General features: G+C 44.5%; 1 protein-coding gene across 4 annotated transcripts in view; it reads left to right on the forward strand.

The window, feature by feature from the left end:
• Positions 1-13767: 13767 nt before the first annotated feature.
• The window catches only part of ACSL1 (acyl-CoA synthetase long chain family member 1), a 58717-nt gene continuing 55522 nt past the window's right edge, over positions 13768-16962 (forward strand). Inside the window, exons 1-2 of one of the 4 annotated variants that reach the window (XM_014594842.3) lie at positions 13768-13881; positions 14807-14969. The gene's annotated coding sequence lies outside the window, so the exon portion shown is untranslated. Of the gene's footprint in view, positions 13882-14806; positions 15013-16962 lie in introns of all 4 variants that reach the window. The other 3 variants (XM_019481334.2, XM_014594841.3, XM_019481335.2) reach the window with 3 other exon arrangements.

The raw sequence follows: 16962 nt of genomic DNA on the forward strand, positions 1-16962 counted from the left end.
AGATGGAGATAATCCTTCTGTGAAGAGGTGTAACTTTGAGACACTAGGAGGACGCTTAGCTCTTCTCTTCCTGCATTAATGCATGGATGCTCCTGTCTTAAGAACATTTAATATGTAAGAAAAGTGATGTCTAGCAACACCCTGAGACACAGTTACATTACCCAACTAAATAGTAGGAGAGTCAGAAAAATACGAATTGTTCAGAATATCTGAAGTCTGATCCTTTCACTAGGAATGGTTGGTAGTAACCGCTTCAAAAAATCAGGCTCTTTACTGAGGTTTCAAAATAGTTTTATGTGCTTAGATTTGATGTTGATTTTAAATAATTTAAACTTAAAAAAAATAAAAAATAGCACTAAGTACAGCCCCTCGGCCACTTGGCAGTAAAGAACAATTTGTTATTGGCATATGCAGGAAAGATATTTTGGAGTGGCATTTTCAAAAGTTAAATGCTCAACTTCTATTGGCTTTCAATGAATGTGAGGCACTTAAAGCACTCTTGAAACCTCGGTCTTGAATAATAAACAAGTAAATCCTCCACGTGACATACCTACCCTTTGAAAAGAACAGGGGGTTAATTCCCAAAACTCCAAGGCTCTTTAGAGCTTCACAAAAATACTAAGGGTCCCCAGAAGTTCAGGACCAGACTTCATAATCTCAACACTTCCATAGAGGCTATTGCTCCCACTTCAGGTTCATGGGCAATATTACTCCATTGGAGGCATATTGCCAATGACTCCCCCACCTTGCTATAGCCTCCAGAACCTCTTTTTCCCAAAAGGGATTTTACTTTGGGGAGGTGGGTTTACAGACAGTGAAAGGGAGACTGAAGTTCTAATATTTCAGTAGATTCCATGTAAGGCAGCTGATGTGTCCCAGGAGCCCAACTTCCTTCACCCTACCTGAGTCCATGACTCTCAGTATCTAGTGACAAAGAAACCATATAAAAATGGTAGGAAATGTGTCTCTATAAGGATAGCTGAAATTGTGCTCATGGTATGGGTCAATCCCAACACCCCCATTGCTGCCCCTCCTGGCCCTATCCTCCCCAGCCCCCTGAGCCCACCCCAATAGCTGCCCCTTCAGGCCCAGCATCCCTGCAATTAAAAACAAAACAAAAAAACCTCTGCACTCATTGGCAGTAGCAGCTGCCATTGGGGTCACTGGGGTCCCCCTCCTGCACAGCGCAGGGCCAGGTGACAGCTGCAGAGGCCTCAGCCTGGTGCCCACTGCCCCATGCTGCATGGGGCAGGCTCTGCCAGAAGGCCTGGAAGCTGCCACAGCCCCTGCTACTGTGGTGAGTAGAGGCTTTTTTTTTTTAAGTGTCAGAGGCTGGGGTGGGGGGGCAGCCACTGAGGGGCTGAGGATGTAAGCAGGGGATGGGGATGGGTGGGGCAGCCACTGGGGGGCCTGCAGAAGCCAGCGGGGATAGGGCCAGGCAGGGCAGCAATCTAGGAGGCTGGGGGAGCAAGTGGGGGTGGGGCATGTGGGCCCTGCAGGGGGGCTGGTAGCCCCTGTGAGGGCCATTTGGCCCCTGTGGGGGGGAGGGGGAGGCTGTAGCCCCTGTGGCGGGGCTATAACCCCTGTTGGGGGGCTGTGGCTCCTGTGGAGGGCAGCAAAACATATAGGTATTTAGAATTCACTTTATTGTGATGATAGAGACACTGGTAGGCTTCCAAATTGCTTTAACACTGTAGATATATCAATAAAACATTGCCCAACCAATCACTATCTCTCACTTTCTCTCTCTCTCTCTCTCTTTTCTTTTAATTGTGGAGGAACATGGATTTTGGGATATTTTACAGAGTGACTTTGGGATTTTTTATCAGGAATTTTTCAGTTTTCAAATAGGGAACACCACAATTCCTCTTAGGGAGGCCAGTGGCAGGACCCTGCCTGCTCAGAGATGGTACCTTGGACCCAGCTGGAGGTGGCTGACTCCCTGGCCAGTTGGGGCCAGGAGGACATGCTTTGACATTTCAAAGCAGGCCACCACACCTGGAATATCTTCCAGACGATAGCTGCCCAGATGGCCGGGCAGGGGCACACATGGCAGTAGTGCCACACAAAGGTCAACTTTGCAGCCACAATCCACTGGCACCTGGCCCAGAGGTGCAGATGCCTCTACTAGCTGTGCAGTCCCCATCTGGGTCTGGCAGGTGCACAGCAGGTCACAGCCAGGCAGCAGCCCCCACCGCCAGACTGCTGCAGTGGGTAGAGGGTGAAGGGAACTCTCAGGACTGCCTCAGCAGTCCAGCTGGCACAAGGGGTAGTGTCCCCAGGTACCAGTTGGCTGGGCCCCAGAAGCTCCTGAGAGCAAGTAGCCCTGAGCTACTTGCCAAGGCAGCTTTTTGTACTGATGGGGCCAGGACAGGGCAGCTTTTTATACTGCCAGGGATAGCACAGGTGCTGGCCCCGGGCTCTAGCTCCCCCTGGCTGCAGATCCAGGAGAACACAGGCAGGGTTATTTTGCCCCAAGTGGCACAATTTGCCCCACACCAAAGTGCATGTCTGGGCATGTGCGCTGAGGCAAAAAGCCCTGGCTCAAATTTGCACTGTTTCTATTTGAGCTGCTGCAAGCACACACGCTTGCATATGTGGACACACTCCTTGAGGATACAATTATGGCCAAAAATATTTATTGCTCCCATAGCCTGGTCTTCTATAAGTACCAGCCATCTTCATCCTTTGCAGGATTGTAAAGTTTTGTTCATGGAAGCTAGATACTATGGCTTGGATCATATTATGGCCCTATAGCCATGTCTGCATGCTAAACTCACCCTCCCAGAAGGCACTGCATTCAAGTGCAGTTTTTTGTCCCAGGTGGACTGCCTCCTAAACCAGAAGAAAAATTGCTACTTCTGCAGGCCCACTCACAAGCCTGTGAATTGAGTAACTGCCAGTATCACTCAGGAGTGCTAACTGGCCTGCCTCCCAGTTTCATGCAGAGGTGGCTACACTGCTTTTGGTTCAAAAAGCATCCCAGTTGGACAAGTACAGTGTACCTGAAAAGACTTGCCAGTGGCAACAATTCATTTAGGTATGTAGACCTCATCTGAAATAACTAAGTAACAGTTGCATAGCTTTTAGGTGGCTAAGTAACTAAACATGATTTTATTCCACCCTGCACAGCAGACAGAATTCCTTTATGAAGTCTAGATACTTTTTGTGTTTCCATTTTCACTGGGAAAGATCTGTAAACTAGGGGCAGCCAACTTGTGGCCCTAGTGCCACAAGCAGCACAGGCAGACTTTGTATGTGGCACATGGCAGATTGAGAGGGAACAGGTAGCACAGTGGCAGATAGGGCAGGGAGTAGGAAGCAGAACAGTAGACCAGGCAGGGAACACAGGGCAGGGAGCAGAAAGCAGAACAGCAGACTGAGGTGGGGATTGGAATGGCACATAGAAGGCTGTGGGGTCAACTGATGGCACATCTAACAAAAAAGATTGGCCCCCAATGTCCTAAGCAACTAGCCTTAGCCTATGTACATACTCCAATAAGGCACTGTAAATGGCTTTGGTCCCTGTTATGGGTCTGGATGACCTGCTGGACCACAGCCCATGGGAAAATTTACCAGTGAACAGAGGGACAGTGACACGATTGCTGGAACCATGTAGCCAGCTGCCCGAAGAACAATGGTGACACCCCCAGCCTGATGGAGTTGAATGAGGCCACATGTGACTGAAGACAACTCCCATTTATCAGCACGAGTTCTGCCGGAAGTCAAAGGGAGCTGCTGGCACAATTGATCTTTCCTAGGGAGGGGACACATGAGAGAGCCAGAGCTCATGCACGCCGTGTGGAGGCATGAAATTGATAAGAGGAACTGGAACATTGAGCCAGAGGCAGACCCAGAGTGGGGCAAGGGAAGGACAAATACCTCTACAGGAGAGGCAATGAGGGGATCTGCAGCAGGGGCAAGAGACCTACCAGTACTGGTGAATCCAATAAGGTTCTCCCCAGGAATGATGAACCGGGTTAATTGACTGGGGATTTTGGAGGTGAGTAAACTCCCAGTAAGTTTAAATGAGAAACAGGGTCAAAATTGACTTAATCAATTAGTGAGATGCAGAAGAATTAATATAGTGAAGGCTGGGAAGCTTTTTAATAAACCAGCTTGTTCATGGATGAAGTATATAGGAATTGATTAATTAAGAGTTGATGGACTTATTAACTGAGTAGGCTGATGAAATATAAGAAAATTGACAAGGCACTCAGAAACTTGTTAATTGATGAAATATAAATAAAGATGATATGCCTGATAGTTGATGGGCTGTAAATACAAATTAATTAATGTACAATACTTGCTAACTAATAGACCCAAATAAGGACATATTTAACTATGAATACACTCGTTAATCGATGAGTGAAGGGAAAGCAAATCAGTCGAATGCTGATATATAGCTGGTGGCATGATGTAAATAAGGGACAATGAAGTAAAGACTAAGTGGGTGTTGTGAACCTACAAGTAATGGACTATTAATAGCCGCTCCCTGTGACCAAGAGGCTAGAACACCTGGTCAACAATCAGTCGCCACATCATACTTATTGTGAGGATGAGGCCAAAGGAGATCATGGGCCTGTGCCTGCATAGGCATGGTGAGGGCAGGATATAAGGAAGGAGGAGCCCTGTGAAGAAGAATCTCATTTTTATCCCTATCACTAACAATAACTAGAAAATTTCATGCCCCTTTTCCTCTTTTTTTAAATTTTGAACTTCAAGGAGTGGAAAGTGAGTATTAAGGGAGACACCCAAGGGGGAACAAGTGAAGTGTTAGCTACAATCCAATTCCATTTGGAAGAGGGCAAAAATTATATTGAAATCTCCAAATCCTTAGCTAGAGGAAAAGCTTGTTTACCTAGCTTTTATAAAATGCCTAGTGGATAAAACATTTAGCCATCAAGTGGAAGATCTTGGTTCTTGGCCCTACTCATACTGAGGGAATTTTAACCCTCATCTCCTTCTCAGAAGAGTGAGTGGCCTAATTTACAAAAGTATGAGCTAAGGGATGGGGATGGGGGCAGGGGAGCTGGGGTTGAGAAGGAGGAGTGCAAATATTTTCCACCCTCCTCTTGAAGCTAGGCTGCTGGGCATCCAAGAATGACAGATTCATGCAGACAGAACTGCCTTGCTTAGTATAGCACCAAGAATCATTGGATGTGTCCCCAGAAATCTCAGTGCTACTCCTGAGTAAGTGCAGAGCCCACATGCAGACAGTAACTTGCTTTAACTCTGCAGTGGAGACATACCTATTGTTAGGCGCTCCCATGCTTCTCAAAGAGGGGCCATTCTGTTAATCACAGGGGTCATGCATCCAGTACAAGTTGCAAGATTGTTAGAATTCAGTGTTTTTACATGTAGCTGTTGTTTGTTCCTGAGTTTTAATAATTGTCTTTCTCTTTGTGGAAATATATATCTTGGCTACCATGGCTAGGGACAGAAATTACACATAAACTGGTATAAGTGATCAGAAACCATTTCAAATCTGTAATACAACAGAAGTTCAGTATACATAAACCACTTTCAAAATGGCCAAAACTGGTTTAAGATAAACCTGGATGGATCTTCAGACTTAGCTGATTTAGGTTAAAGCGGTTTACTGAACTTTGATCCCAGATTCCTTCTCAATTCAAGTTAGCTTACAGTCCCCCAGCACCCCAGAATGTTTTGCACCTCCCCTGAAAACCCCTTCTTGCAGGGTGGGGTAGGCTGGCCTTGGCCCAAGTTGTCTCTCCAGCTGAGCAGGGAAGCATGCTCTAGCACCCCTGGCTTGTGGCCTGGGTCATTGCAGGCATGTGACTGCATTTCTGGGATAAAAAATGAATGTCTGTTCTCCTGCTGATCAATTCAATCTATGCAGCTAGACTAACCTGTGAAGATTGAATTTATTCAGCCTCGAGCTTGTTGACTATCTGTACTTATCCCATGTGAAAGGAAGCACCTGAAAATGTGTCATCTGATTCAGAGAAAGGAACCTGCAAATCTCTTTCCCAGATGCATTGTGAATTTATGTGTTCTCATCTGGTTTATGGATTTGGCCATCAATTTTGTCATATGCGGTTGAAATGTAGGGCCACATTGTCAAATCTGACTTTTCTATGTGTGGATGAACACTTGTGCATGGCCTGTAAGCATTATTACCTGTATGTATCAGTGAAACATTTGAATTTATATTTTCACATGATAAAATTTACACACGCATACAACCCATTTGTACATACAAGTCCTTGCATGCAGCAACTCCCCCGCCCCCTGCCCCCTTCAAGTCATTGTGTGCACACAAACAGAGGTTAAGTTAAAGCTTCTTTGCAAATGATGCTAAATGATTAAGTTTTGCTTTAACATCAAATCACCTTTCATGACCTGGTAAAAAGTCAATTGAAATCATTGTAAAGGTTCCCAGTAACTTTAGTAGGTTTTAAAGTCTTTGCTGAGCTCTTTCCCAGATCTGGTTCAAATTTAGAGGCTAACATTAAGCTGAAAGAGTCTAAAGGAATTCTTACAGTGTATGGAATACAGTGTTTATCAGGAAGGTTTTGGAAGGGCTAAAGTATGTTCAGATGCTATATGTTGGATATTGCCCAAATGCCAGGATTCCTTCAGCCTCATAGAATTGGGCTTTGTGCATTGTTAGGAACCAAGAGTTACTGCAAAGTTGTCAAAGAAGCAAGACAAAGTCTGCGGCTTGCCATAGGCCTGCACTGTTTGTGCACCAGTTCTGGCTGAAGTATTTAATAAGTGTGGGTGGTTGAGGAATGTAGAAACACACTTAGGGTCATTTCAAACTTTAGTCTCATCATGTGTTTTAATTAAAAGTTATTTTGAATGCTACTGTTTCCTTTTGCTTTATATAAATGTTGACTAACTCGAAGCTGAAGAATTCTGTCTATGAAATTATTTATTCCATTGTTGTCAGTCAGGAAGGATTACCCTGAGTGTACACACAAACTTATCCTCAAGTGTTTTATTCCCTGACAGGAATTTTGGTATTAAATTGCAGTTTAAATAGATTTAAAAACAGAATCAGGTCATCTTTAAATTCTAAACTCGCATGCTCTGGTTACCATAAGAAAAATACTGCCAAAAGAGAACATTCAGTTAAAGCCAACCTTCTTGTTATCACTTTACATTTAACACACATTTAAAATGTAGCTTTATCATTCAATAGCCTCAATTGTTAAGCCATTTTGAAAGTAAACACTGTAGTTTCTTGTCCATTTGTGAGCACAGGCTGTACTGACTGACCTTTTTAAAAAGGGAACATTATGAAAGCCAGTGAATAATAACAAATATTAGCTTTTCCTTTTATAAAATATTTCCCCAAACACTAGGATGTGCCAGGCATGGTTATTTTGCTTATAGTGCTTGACTGTTTAGCTCCTTGTATTCCACTAGTTGCAAACCATCCTTATAGTTACTCTTTGGTTTGTTAGGAAACCTTTGAGTTTTAAAAGGAATATTGTTATTATTCATATGAAGTGCAGAGAAAACTCTATCCCTTGTAATTGATCAGTTTCTTTCTTTTCCTTTTCCTTCTAGTATTTCAAAGATATTTCTCACTTATTTAGTGAGTTTTTGCTAAAGTTGAAGAAGAAAAAAAGAAGTATTGTTGAACAGAAAGCCAGAAACAAGATATCTCAGTGGCTGCAAGTGAACTGGTTTCACTTAATAAAGCTTAATCTGGTTATTATTTTATGCCAGTTTTTCCAGTACTGTGTGATTATGCTGCACGTCTTCATCTGAGGGAGCAGCATGTTATGTCAACCAGGCACTAAAGCAAATAAATCAATTAGGCCCTGGTTCTGTTGTGTTTATTAGAACTGAAGAATGGATTAAGCCAACCCTACTCATCTTCTAGAATTACTTTTGAGTTCTTTCTATATATTTTCTCAGATAAGAGTCAAGCTTAGTCTATTGTGCTGTCAAGATAGACAATTTTATGGTCGGAAGTCACAGGGAAATTTTCTTCATTCACATCACTTGGGGTTGATCAGCAAGTCTAGATGTCAGGCCCCGTTCATCTCTAAGAGAAGATGAGGAAGATTCAGAAACAAACAAACAAACAAACAAATAAATAAATAAATAAGAGGACTACTAAAAGGGAGTTGCCCCAATTATTTGCAAATCCCTCATAACCACACAGAAATCAATTCTTCTCTTCCCTTATTATCTTCTCTTCAATCATCAGCTTCCTACTATCCGTTAATAATTTTTTTCCAGATAATCAAAACCTCAAGTATGAAGCAGAGAAAATACTCTTCAGTAAATATTAAAAACAGAAAATAAATATATGGTACAATGTCACACGATAAAATCTCAAACCACTAATAAATAAACAATGCACAGTTGTCTTGCCAACAAGCAAAACTCAACTATAGGCTGGTGGTTTTATTAATATAAAACCTGCCAGTTACCTGACTTGTTAACTGACTTTCCAGATAATTGACTCTCTACTGTATTCTATTTATAGATAACCATCAAGAAAGAAAGAAGAAAAGAAACATCCTCAAACATTAAGTAACCAGGACGCTTTCACTGACTCATTTTGTTAATTAGTTAATTCAAAACATGAAATTAATATTTGACGCAAGTGCTTCTCTACATAGCATTCCCTTATTTTTACCTTTCTGGAGATCCCCTCTAAGTGCAAAAAGAGGCAGATATGTTGAAACAAAGGAAGAGACAGCTCTTCCTGTGTAAAATGATACATCCAGGATGGTGTTTGAGAGAAAACTGATTTGACCAACGAACGGACAGTCCCTCTTTACAAACAAACCTGAAAAGAACAATATGAATTAATGAATGAAGTAAAGGGTGTGTCTGTGACTGCAATCAAAGTTCACCTCAAGTAACACCCAGATATGTTGTTTTTACAAACTTGTTTAATATCAAAATTATCTAAAAATTCCCCCAACAAACAAATGTTGATACTGTCCATGAACCGCTATGCTCGTGTTATCTACTTTTTTGGATAATCTTCTCATTGTTACCTGTGGGGCGCTGCACTGGTAGGCCTGGATTTCATTTCAAGCCTTCCTCTGACTGTCCAGGATATCTGGGAACGGCTGATCTGGCACTGAAATGGGTTTGGAAGAACTGAATATCCTCTGCACATGGGCAGTGATAATATATTCCAGACATGGCATTAACTAACACAAGCATTCTTGTGTTAAAGGTTCCCAGCTCTAACTGGCACACAGTGGGGGCATCTACACATGTACTTTATTGTGGAGTTGACTAATTAGCTCCACAGTAAAGTGTCACCATCTATAGATGCAGTATTATCAGGCTACAGTAAACTAATGAACTCCGCTGTAAGATAGTTCTGCCCAACACAAGTACTATTCTACGGTGAGGTTACTTACCCTACTGCAACATACGTGTAGACAGTGACCGGGGCTGGTTGGGGCACAAGGGTGCTACAGTGTGGGGGCTGCCTGCTGGCTACTCCTGCACGGAAGCATCTTCATGACCCAGCCAACCCCAGTGTAACACACTGACCCTGGGAGCACCTCTGGGATGGCAGGCTGACCCCCCAGGCTTCCTGGCAACTGGGGCTCTGCCACCCTGCTTCAACATGCTGTGGTCCCAGGCATGTGTAAACACTGGCCCAGGAACAATAAACTCCAGTGTGACTGTGCCATAGTTCATTCAGGTGCACTAATTTCATGTGTAGATGCACCCAGTGAGGACTCTTCTTGCTCGCCTGTACAGGGAGTACAAGAATGCCGTCATCATAGGATATGCTGGCTATACTGACTTGTCAGGAAATATCTGATTACACCCAGGAAGCACACAAGGCCAGACAAGTCTTTAACGCCTGGGAAGTTCCTGGAAAAGGAAGTGGTGATAACTAGCAATCGACATGGATTTGTCAAGAACAAACCATGCCAAATCAATTTGATGTCTTTCTTTGACAGAGTAACTAGCTTTATGTACAAAGGGAAGCCCTCAACAATAATATACTCCAACTTTGGCAAAGCTTTTGAAACAGTTCCATGTGTCAGTTTCATAACTAAACAGGAGAAATGTGGGCAAGATAGAATTGCATTAGGTATATACACAATTTTCTGAATAATCACAAGGAAAAAGTAGCTATAAATGGATCAATGTCAGAATGGCAGGAGGTTTTAAATGTGGTTCTGCAGCAATCTGTTCTGAATCTGGTGCTGTTTAACATGTTTATTAATGTTTTGGATGCCAGAATAGAGAGCTTCCTGAGTATGTTTCACAGATGAATCAGAATTAAGAGGAGTTGCTAACATTTTAAAGGACAGGAACAAAATTCAAAAGGATCTTGATAAACGGGGAATAAGGCCATAGGCAACAAAATGAAATCCATTGGAGACAACTGTAAGGACCTACACCTTGGGAAGAAAAACCAAATACACAAATACAGAATGAGAGATGACTGGCTAGTCAGTAGCTTGGCTGCAAAGAATATGATGTTATTGGTAGATCACAGACTCAGCTGATGCACTTGCAGAAAAAAAGTAATATGGGGCTGTGTTAACAGGAGCGTTTCATGTAGAGCGGTGGTTCTGAACCTTTTTTGTACCAGGACCCAAACATCGATGACTATTCCTGATCCAGTGCTCTTCACTTCTGACCCGCTGACCCCTGCCCCCAGGCCCCAGCCCCCCAGTGTGTGGGGAAGGGGGTGGGTGTGTGGTGCATGGTCAGCCCCAAGCAGGCCCTTGAAGGCTGGAACTCTGCCAGCCTGCAGGGGAAGAGCCATGATTTCCCATGTTTTTCTTCTTTAAAGAAGAATCCACTTTTGAAGTTTGTTTGCAACCTTTTCATATATTTTTGTGACCCACTTTTGGGTCATGACCCATGGGTTGAGAAATGCTGATGTAGAGGATCCAGAGCCAAATAACAAAAATGATAAAGGGACTGCAATGCAAGCCATGCTTGGAGACGTTGAGAGAATTAGGTATGTTTAGTTTGGACAAAAAGGAAATTAAGTAGGGACACGACAGGTTTTTTTGAATGTTTAAAAGGCTACTATGCAGAGAAGTAGAATAACTGTTTTCTCCTGCTGTAGAGGACAGGACATGGGGCAGTGGATATAAGGCAAACCAGATTTAGATTTAGTCTCAGAAGACTACTTTCCTACTGTCAGAACAGAAGGAAAATGGAACAAGCTGCCTATATGGCTAGGAAATCTTTTCTGAAGATTTTCGTAAGGTTCGATAAACATTTCTCAAATCTTAGTGGAGTGCTGAAGTACAGAGACAAAACAGAACTATAATAGTGGTCTTAGGGCAGAAGATAATTGAATAACTTGGGGGTAATCACAGTTCCTGCAACTCTCAGGTAACTCATCATAGTACTCCTGAGTTCAGAAAGATGTATGTTTTGGAGGGGGAATTGTCATTAGACCTGGTTTCCCTATGTAGAGTTTGACAGTGGTTAACACACTATTCTACACAAAATGTGCATGTTCGAGGTTAATGCCATTCTTTACTCCACTCTTTTTTTAGCGCTTTCAATACTAAAATGTGAATCTTTTTGACATATTTATATGAAATGCAGAGATCCATTTTTTGTGGTTTTGCATAAGACATTAGTCCGCTGTATTATTCTCTTACAAGCTGCCTTCCCATATTTGTGGAGTATAAGGCAATATATCCTGTAGGGTAGGTGTGTCAAACTCACCTTATGCCTTGGCTTGGACCCAGACCACAGGTCTCCTTGCTGTAGCAGAAGCAGCAGCCCTAGCTGTAACCCAGAGCACATGGTGGTAGCTCAGGCTCTGGCTTCAGCATGGAGCATGTGGTGGGTGCCAGCAGCCAGGGAGGTAGGGTTACAGGAGTACAAACAGGCAAAGCAGACGGAGAGTGACCTGGACTGTGTCAGCCCCCACTTGCCGTCCTGCTACTTATTGCCATGTCCACAGGCTCCAAGGACCCCAGATTCTGCAGCAGCCTACTCCTCCTACCGGCTATGCTGGTAGGCTGGGGGTGGACAAAGTGATTTGCTTGCAGGATTTATGTTTGACATCCCTGCTGTAGGGTGTGTTCTCTTGATATCCTTGATTGCACAAGTTTTCTAGGTGCGTTTTACATTTGCAGATGTGCATGTAATATATATGTGTATACAGAACATCCTTTCAACTCCTAGGAAACTTTGCATTTGTGATAGCTGTTATGCATCAGTTATTATAGCTCAGTGTATAATCCCTGAAGCCTTGCATTTCGTTGTCCTCTTCTTCAGGAACATGGTGCATTGTCGCAATGAATTACAAATCCATGTAATAACAATAAAAATCCCTTTTTGGAGCCAGGAAGCATCTTCTAATGCCACTGGGAAAGATCCCTAATCTAAAAAACAAGAATCAAAGATAGCCAGTTAAACAGCTTTGATCCATGCAGGCTCTCAAGCAGTTGCTATTAACATTAATCTCTGCAGAGACTTCCCTTCCTACAGAAAGGTACTCAACTTCTCCTTTGTGGAGTCAGTTCCAGAAATCCAGAGTAGTTTCTTTACATAGTGACATGGGACTCTAGATTGATTCACTGCCCTCATAAGGTGGCGTATGTCATTTAATGCTGAAGTGCAAGAGCCTTGTGCAATTATGTTGATGTATTACTAAGAGGAAAAAGGCACATTTTCACCAGTCCCTTTCTGTGCCATGTCCCTTAGGACAGGGTGTTATTGTGTTTTTATGTCAATATAGGAAGACATAGATTATGATACCTGAAAATATCATAGCATAAAAGCAAAGAGTTGTGCCAAAACTCAGCAAGCTCCAAAAATGATTTTGTCATTTATGAACATACCTCAAGAACCTCCATTCTTTTATTTCTAGGAGTGTGGGAAAATCAAGCAGCCTCCTCCAGAAATATGCTTAGGGTGTCTATTAGATTTGCTTATATTCTTTGCTTTATTATTTACAAGATGACCAGGGTTTCCCATGTGCTGCCCATCTCTCTCAGCCCCTGAAGAGCTGTTTAGTCCTTTACAGCATCAGGTTTATTCTCCAAACTTTTGAATAAAGACCTGGATTGAGTCTGCTGGACTTTTACTGCTGTCTTAATAGCTGCACAGCCAGGGGTCCTGCGGTCCCTGAAAGCTTGCCTGCATCGCTATCAGTGGTTCCCATCTTTTTTTTTTAGACATGAGGCCCCGCTCATTAAGGCTCGAGGCACCCCTCAGAAAGCGCCAGCTCTTCCTTTTCACCTCTTTCCTGACTAGTTAAAAATCATAAGAGCAGTGTGGTGGTTTTGTTTTTCTGTGGCAAGCATCCCAGCCCACAGCCGGGCAGCATGTTTTTACTATGGTTGGAAATCTCCGGGGTTTATTGTGTGAGTCGTGTTTGCACGCTCAGCAGTGCTAACCCTGCGGGGAGCCCTGGAAAGGATCTTGAGGCGCCCCAGGGTGCCCCGCACCCCAGCTGAGGCTCACTGAGCTACAGCAGCCACGCAGGTGGGGCAGGAACACATGCAGGCGGGGCACTGATACCCTCTGTCAAGGGAGGAGGCAGAGGGGCAGCGAGCGCGCTCCCCAGGGAGGATCCCTGCGTTGCCCTTCCGCTGAGGGACAGCGTCTCGCTCGCGTCTCCAGCGGCGCCTCGCACCGGTGACCCGCAGCAAGGGGCAGCCCCGCGCCCCGCCCGCTTAGTCCCGCCCCCGCCCCCTCGCCATTGGCTGCGGCCGACGGGGCAGCCCCGCCCGGCCTCCCCACCAAGCAGCTCGCGGGGTCCTAGCGCGCCCCGTCCCGCGGTACGGTGCCGTGCAGTGTCCTGTCTCCCTACGCTCGCTGCGCAGCCGCAGCCGGACGCGGAGCGCGCGTCACGCAGGCCGCGCTGTGGGAGGCTTAAATAGGCCGGGCCGGCGCCGGGGCTTCGGAGCGCTGCGGGTGGTGTCCGTGCGGGTGAGTGAGTGAGTGTGCGCGCGAGTGAGTTAGCGGCCGTTACCTGGCTGGTTGCTCCCCGCGCGCCTTCCCCCCGGGCCGGGTGTTGCAGCCTGCGGGCGCCGCGGGCCGTTGGGGGCGGGTCCGGCCTCGTCTCTCTGAGGGGGCAGGGAGGGAGCCGACAAGGCCCGGGGGGACCCTGCTGTGCGGCTGGGGGAGTCAGAGCAGGGGCCCCCGGTAACTGTGCGTCTTCCCCTGACTCATGCTCGTGAAGCTTTCGCATCTTAATTGGAGCCCTCCCGAGCCTCTGTCCCCCTGTGCCCCCACCCCGAGGGAGCACAGGTCCCCGCTGCTCCCAGTGGCATTTCCCTGCCCGATGTGGGGCTCGGGTTAAGCTACCTTGGAGCCATCTTTAAAGGCAGCGGCGGAGCAAGCCAGCAAAAACAGGCTCCTGTTTGTGGTGATGCCAGAGGAGAGCCAGCTCCCCTCCCCTGCGGACCTGGTGGGGATGTTTTACCACGAAGGGAACCAGGTGGAGGGAGGCTGCTGGCAGGGTTTGGAGTGGCTGGTTTTGGGGCCTGACTGACTGGGGATGTGCCTGCTGCAGGTTGCCCAGGGCTGCTGTTTCCAACCAGGGAGAGGAGGGAGCCGCCAGCTAGTGACTAAGTCAGGTGCTTGTCTTAACTAGTGAGCCACTGTTCAGGTGTTACTCCCTGGGTTGTTGCACCCCATGTTGTGTGGGGGCCCTTCCAGGAGTTGTCAAAAGTACAAATTCAGATGTGGAGTAAAGAAAATGGGGTTTAAAATGGTAGCCTTATAATTATGTTTCCTAGTAAGTGGAGGTCTGTAATCTTAAACTCTCCAGCTGTATCTGCACTATTGGACTGAAGTTGCGTGTTTCAGCAACTTCAGCTTTTTTCTGACTTGATGCTGTCTCTCTTTGAAGGTACCAGCACAATATCTTCAACTTCAGCTGTTCAACAGGAGTGCATCTTTATAATTGCAGAACAGTCTTCTGAATTTCTGCGTTGCTGTCTGCAGTGGGCTTTCTGGCATATTGGACTCTACTTTGACTGACAGACCTGACAGGGGAAGGGCTGGATCCAAAGGTGCCTCTACAAGATGAGCTGCTCAGATCTTGTGATTAGAAAGGTTGAAGTTTAAAGCCACTGCCATATCAAGCCCTGTCTGTGACTGTACCTAAATTGTAAAGCCTTCCAAAGTGGCTTAAGCTCTCATTTGCTATAAGTAGTCTCTAAACCTGTTCTTAAACCAGTTGAGCAGTACTGACATGCTTGTAGTTTGAGGGTACACTCCCAAGTGATCCGAGTAGTCTTTAGGTATGTGCATGCTGTAGGCTGCATAGGATTGCACAGATTCATATTCATTGATGTTGTGTTGGGCAATAACAGTACTAGGTAATTGAATAGTTTCTCTTACATTCGTGTTGCTTGTTATATTGGAGCACTTCTGTTGGTAAGTGATCCTTGCAAGTTCAGACTTAAGATTCCTTGGTCTTAACAAGTGGGATGTTCAGGTTTGTTTGTTTGTTTGTTTGTTTGTTTGTTTGTTTGTTTGTTTGTTTTAAATAAAAAGTTCAAACAGTGGTTGATGGAAGGACAAAGCTGAATGCTTAGTTACTGTCTATAATGTTGCCCAGACAGACCCTTGAGCAAATGGTATGAGCCGTATTTGACAACTGCAGTGAATAAATTTAAATCTAAACTTGTAGGTTTGCTTTGCAACTATAACTTTACAAACATGAGGTTGTAACTAGGTCATTGATTTCACAGAAGCAAAAGGGTGCTAGCTCTTGCCTCAAAGACAAATAAAACCTTAATCTAGGGGAGAAGGGGAGCACACTAAACCTAATAATTCAAAGGGGAAAGAATGGGGGAGAAGCTTTTTTTGTAATTTAGTTCTGCTTAAATTCCTTATGCTCAGATTCTGAAGTGTAACTTATCAATTTGCTATGTGGGGGTGGGGAAGGAGGAAGTATGAGTTCCTTACTGGTGGTGATTTTGGCGGGGAGGAAGGGGGTAATATGCATGGATCCTTCTGCAAGTAACATTTACCACTGCAGACTGTGTGACTTGTTAGGATTTGTAAATGTGTTTAAATTATGTGCATTGTTAATAGTAACCAAAAAGAAACCTACAGATTGGTCTTGGATAGTCTTGAAAGATGAATTGCACTGAATGAAGACAGTAGAATTGGGGTAAAATGCATGTCAGAACTTAAGAGTAGGGTTTAAGAAATCCATTAAGTACATTTAACTGAAGCAGGTAGCTAATAGTCTCTCAAACCCTGATTCTTCCTGTGACTTGCAAGCAAGTGTTTTGCTGCACATCAGCTCTGTTGGCTTTTGGTGGCCTGAGAATGGTTTGGTTGCATATTCTGGCTTCAGGCTATATTAATGTTATCTAAAATACTTAATACATTGCATATGACTGGTGAGTATAACTACTCCAAAAGTGCCCTTACAAATGGGAGAAGTGGGTTGGTCAATTGTAAGTGGAAGGTGGTGCATGAGACAGAATGTAGAAAACCTTAAGCCTAGTTGCCTGAGTGGAGGGGTTTGCAGGTTGACCTCTGAAACTAGGATGGCTGGAGGCTATGTCCTTATTTTCTGCAATGCACAATGCATGTGTTTTGTCTTTAACTTGAACGTATCTTATTTGAAGTGCTTTTTGGGTAAAAGACTGATGGAAGTTAAGCTGTCATAAGCTACCAAGACTGATAGCTCACTTTAACTGCTGTTTTGATAAATATTTTTAACCCTGAGACACTTTTTTTTTTTGCTTACTGACAAGCAAAAACAATATTCTCCTTGGAGCCAAGACTCTTCTCAGTGGCTGACTTGCCCAGGAGGATGACCATTTCTGCTAAGACCCTGCCTTGTAAAATGATTCTGTGTTTTCTTGTGGAGAAGAAAGGGTGGGCCGAAGAGCTGTCCAGTGCTCAGGATGAGCAGCAGTCCTAAAATCCAGAAACTATAAGTTTCTTAGCCTGCCAGTAACTCGTGTATGTACCTTTTTAAAGGGGAGGCCTCTTTGTGCTTCCCTCCATGGCATAGATTTGTTCTAGCTAACTAAAATTAAA

The sequence above is a fragment of the Alligator mississippiensis genome, chromosome 2 (genome assembly GCF_030867095.1).
Source record: "Alligator mississippiensis isolate rAllMis1 chromosome 2, rAllMis1, whole genome shotgun sequence".
Classification (NCBI taxonomy): Eukaryota; Metazoa; Chordata; order Crocodylia; family Alligatoridae; genus Alligator; species Alligator mississippiensis.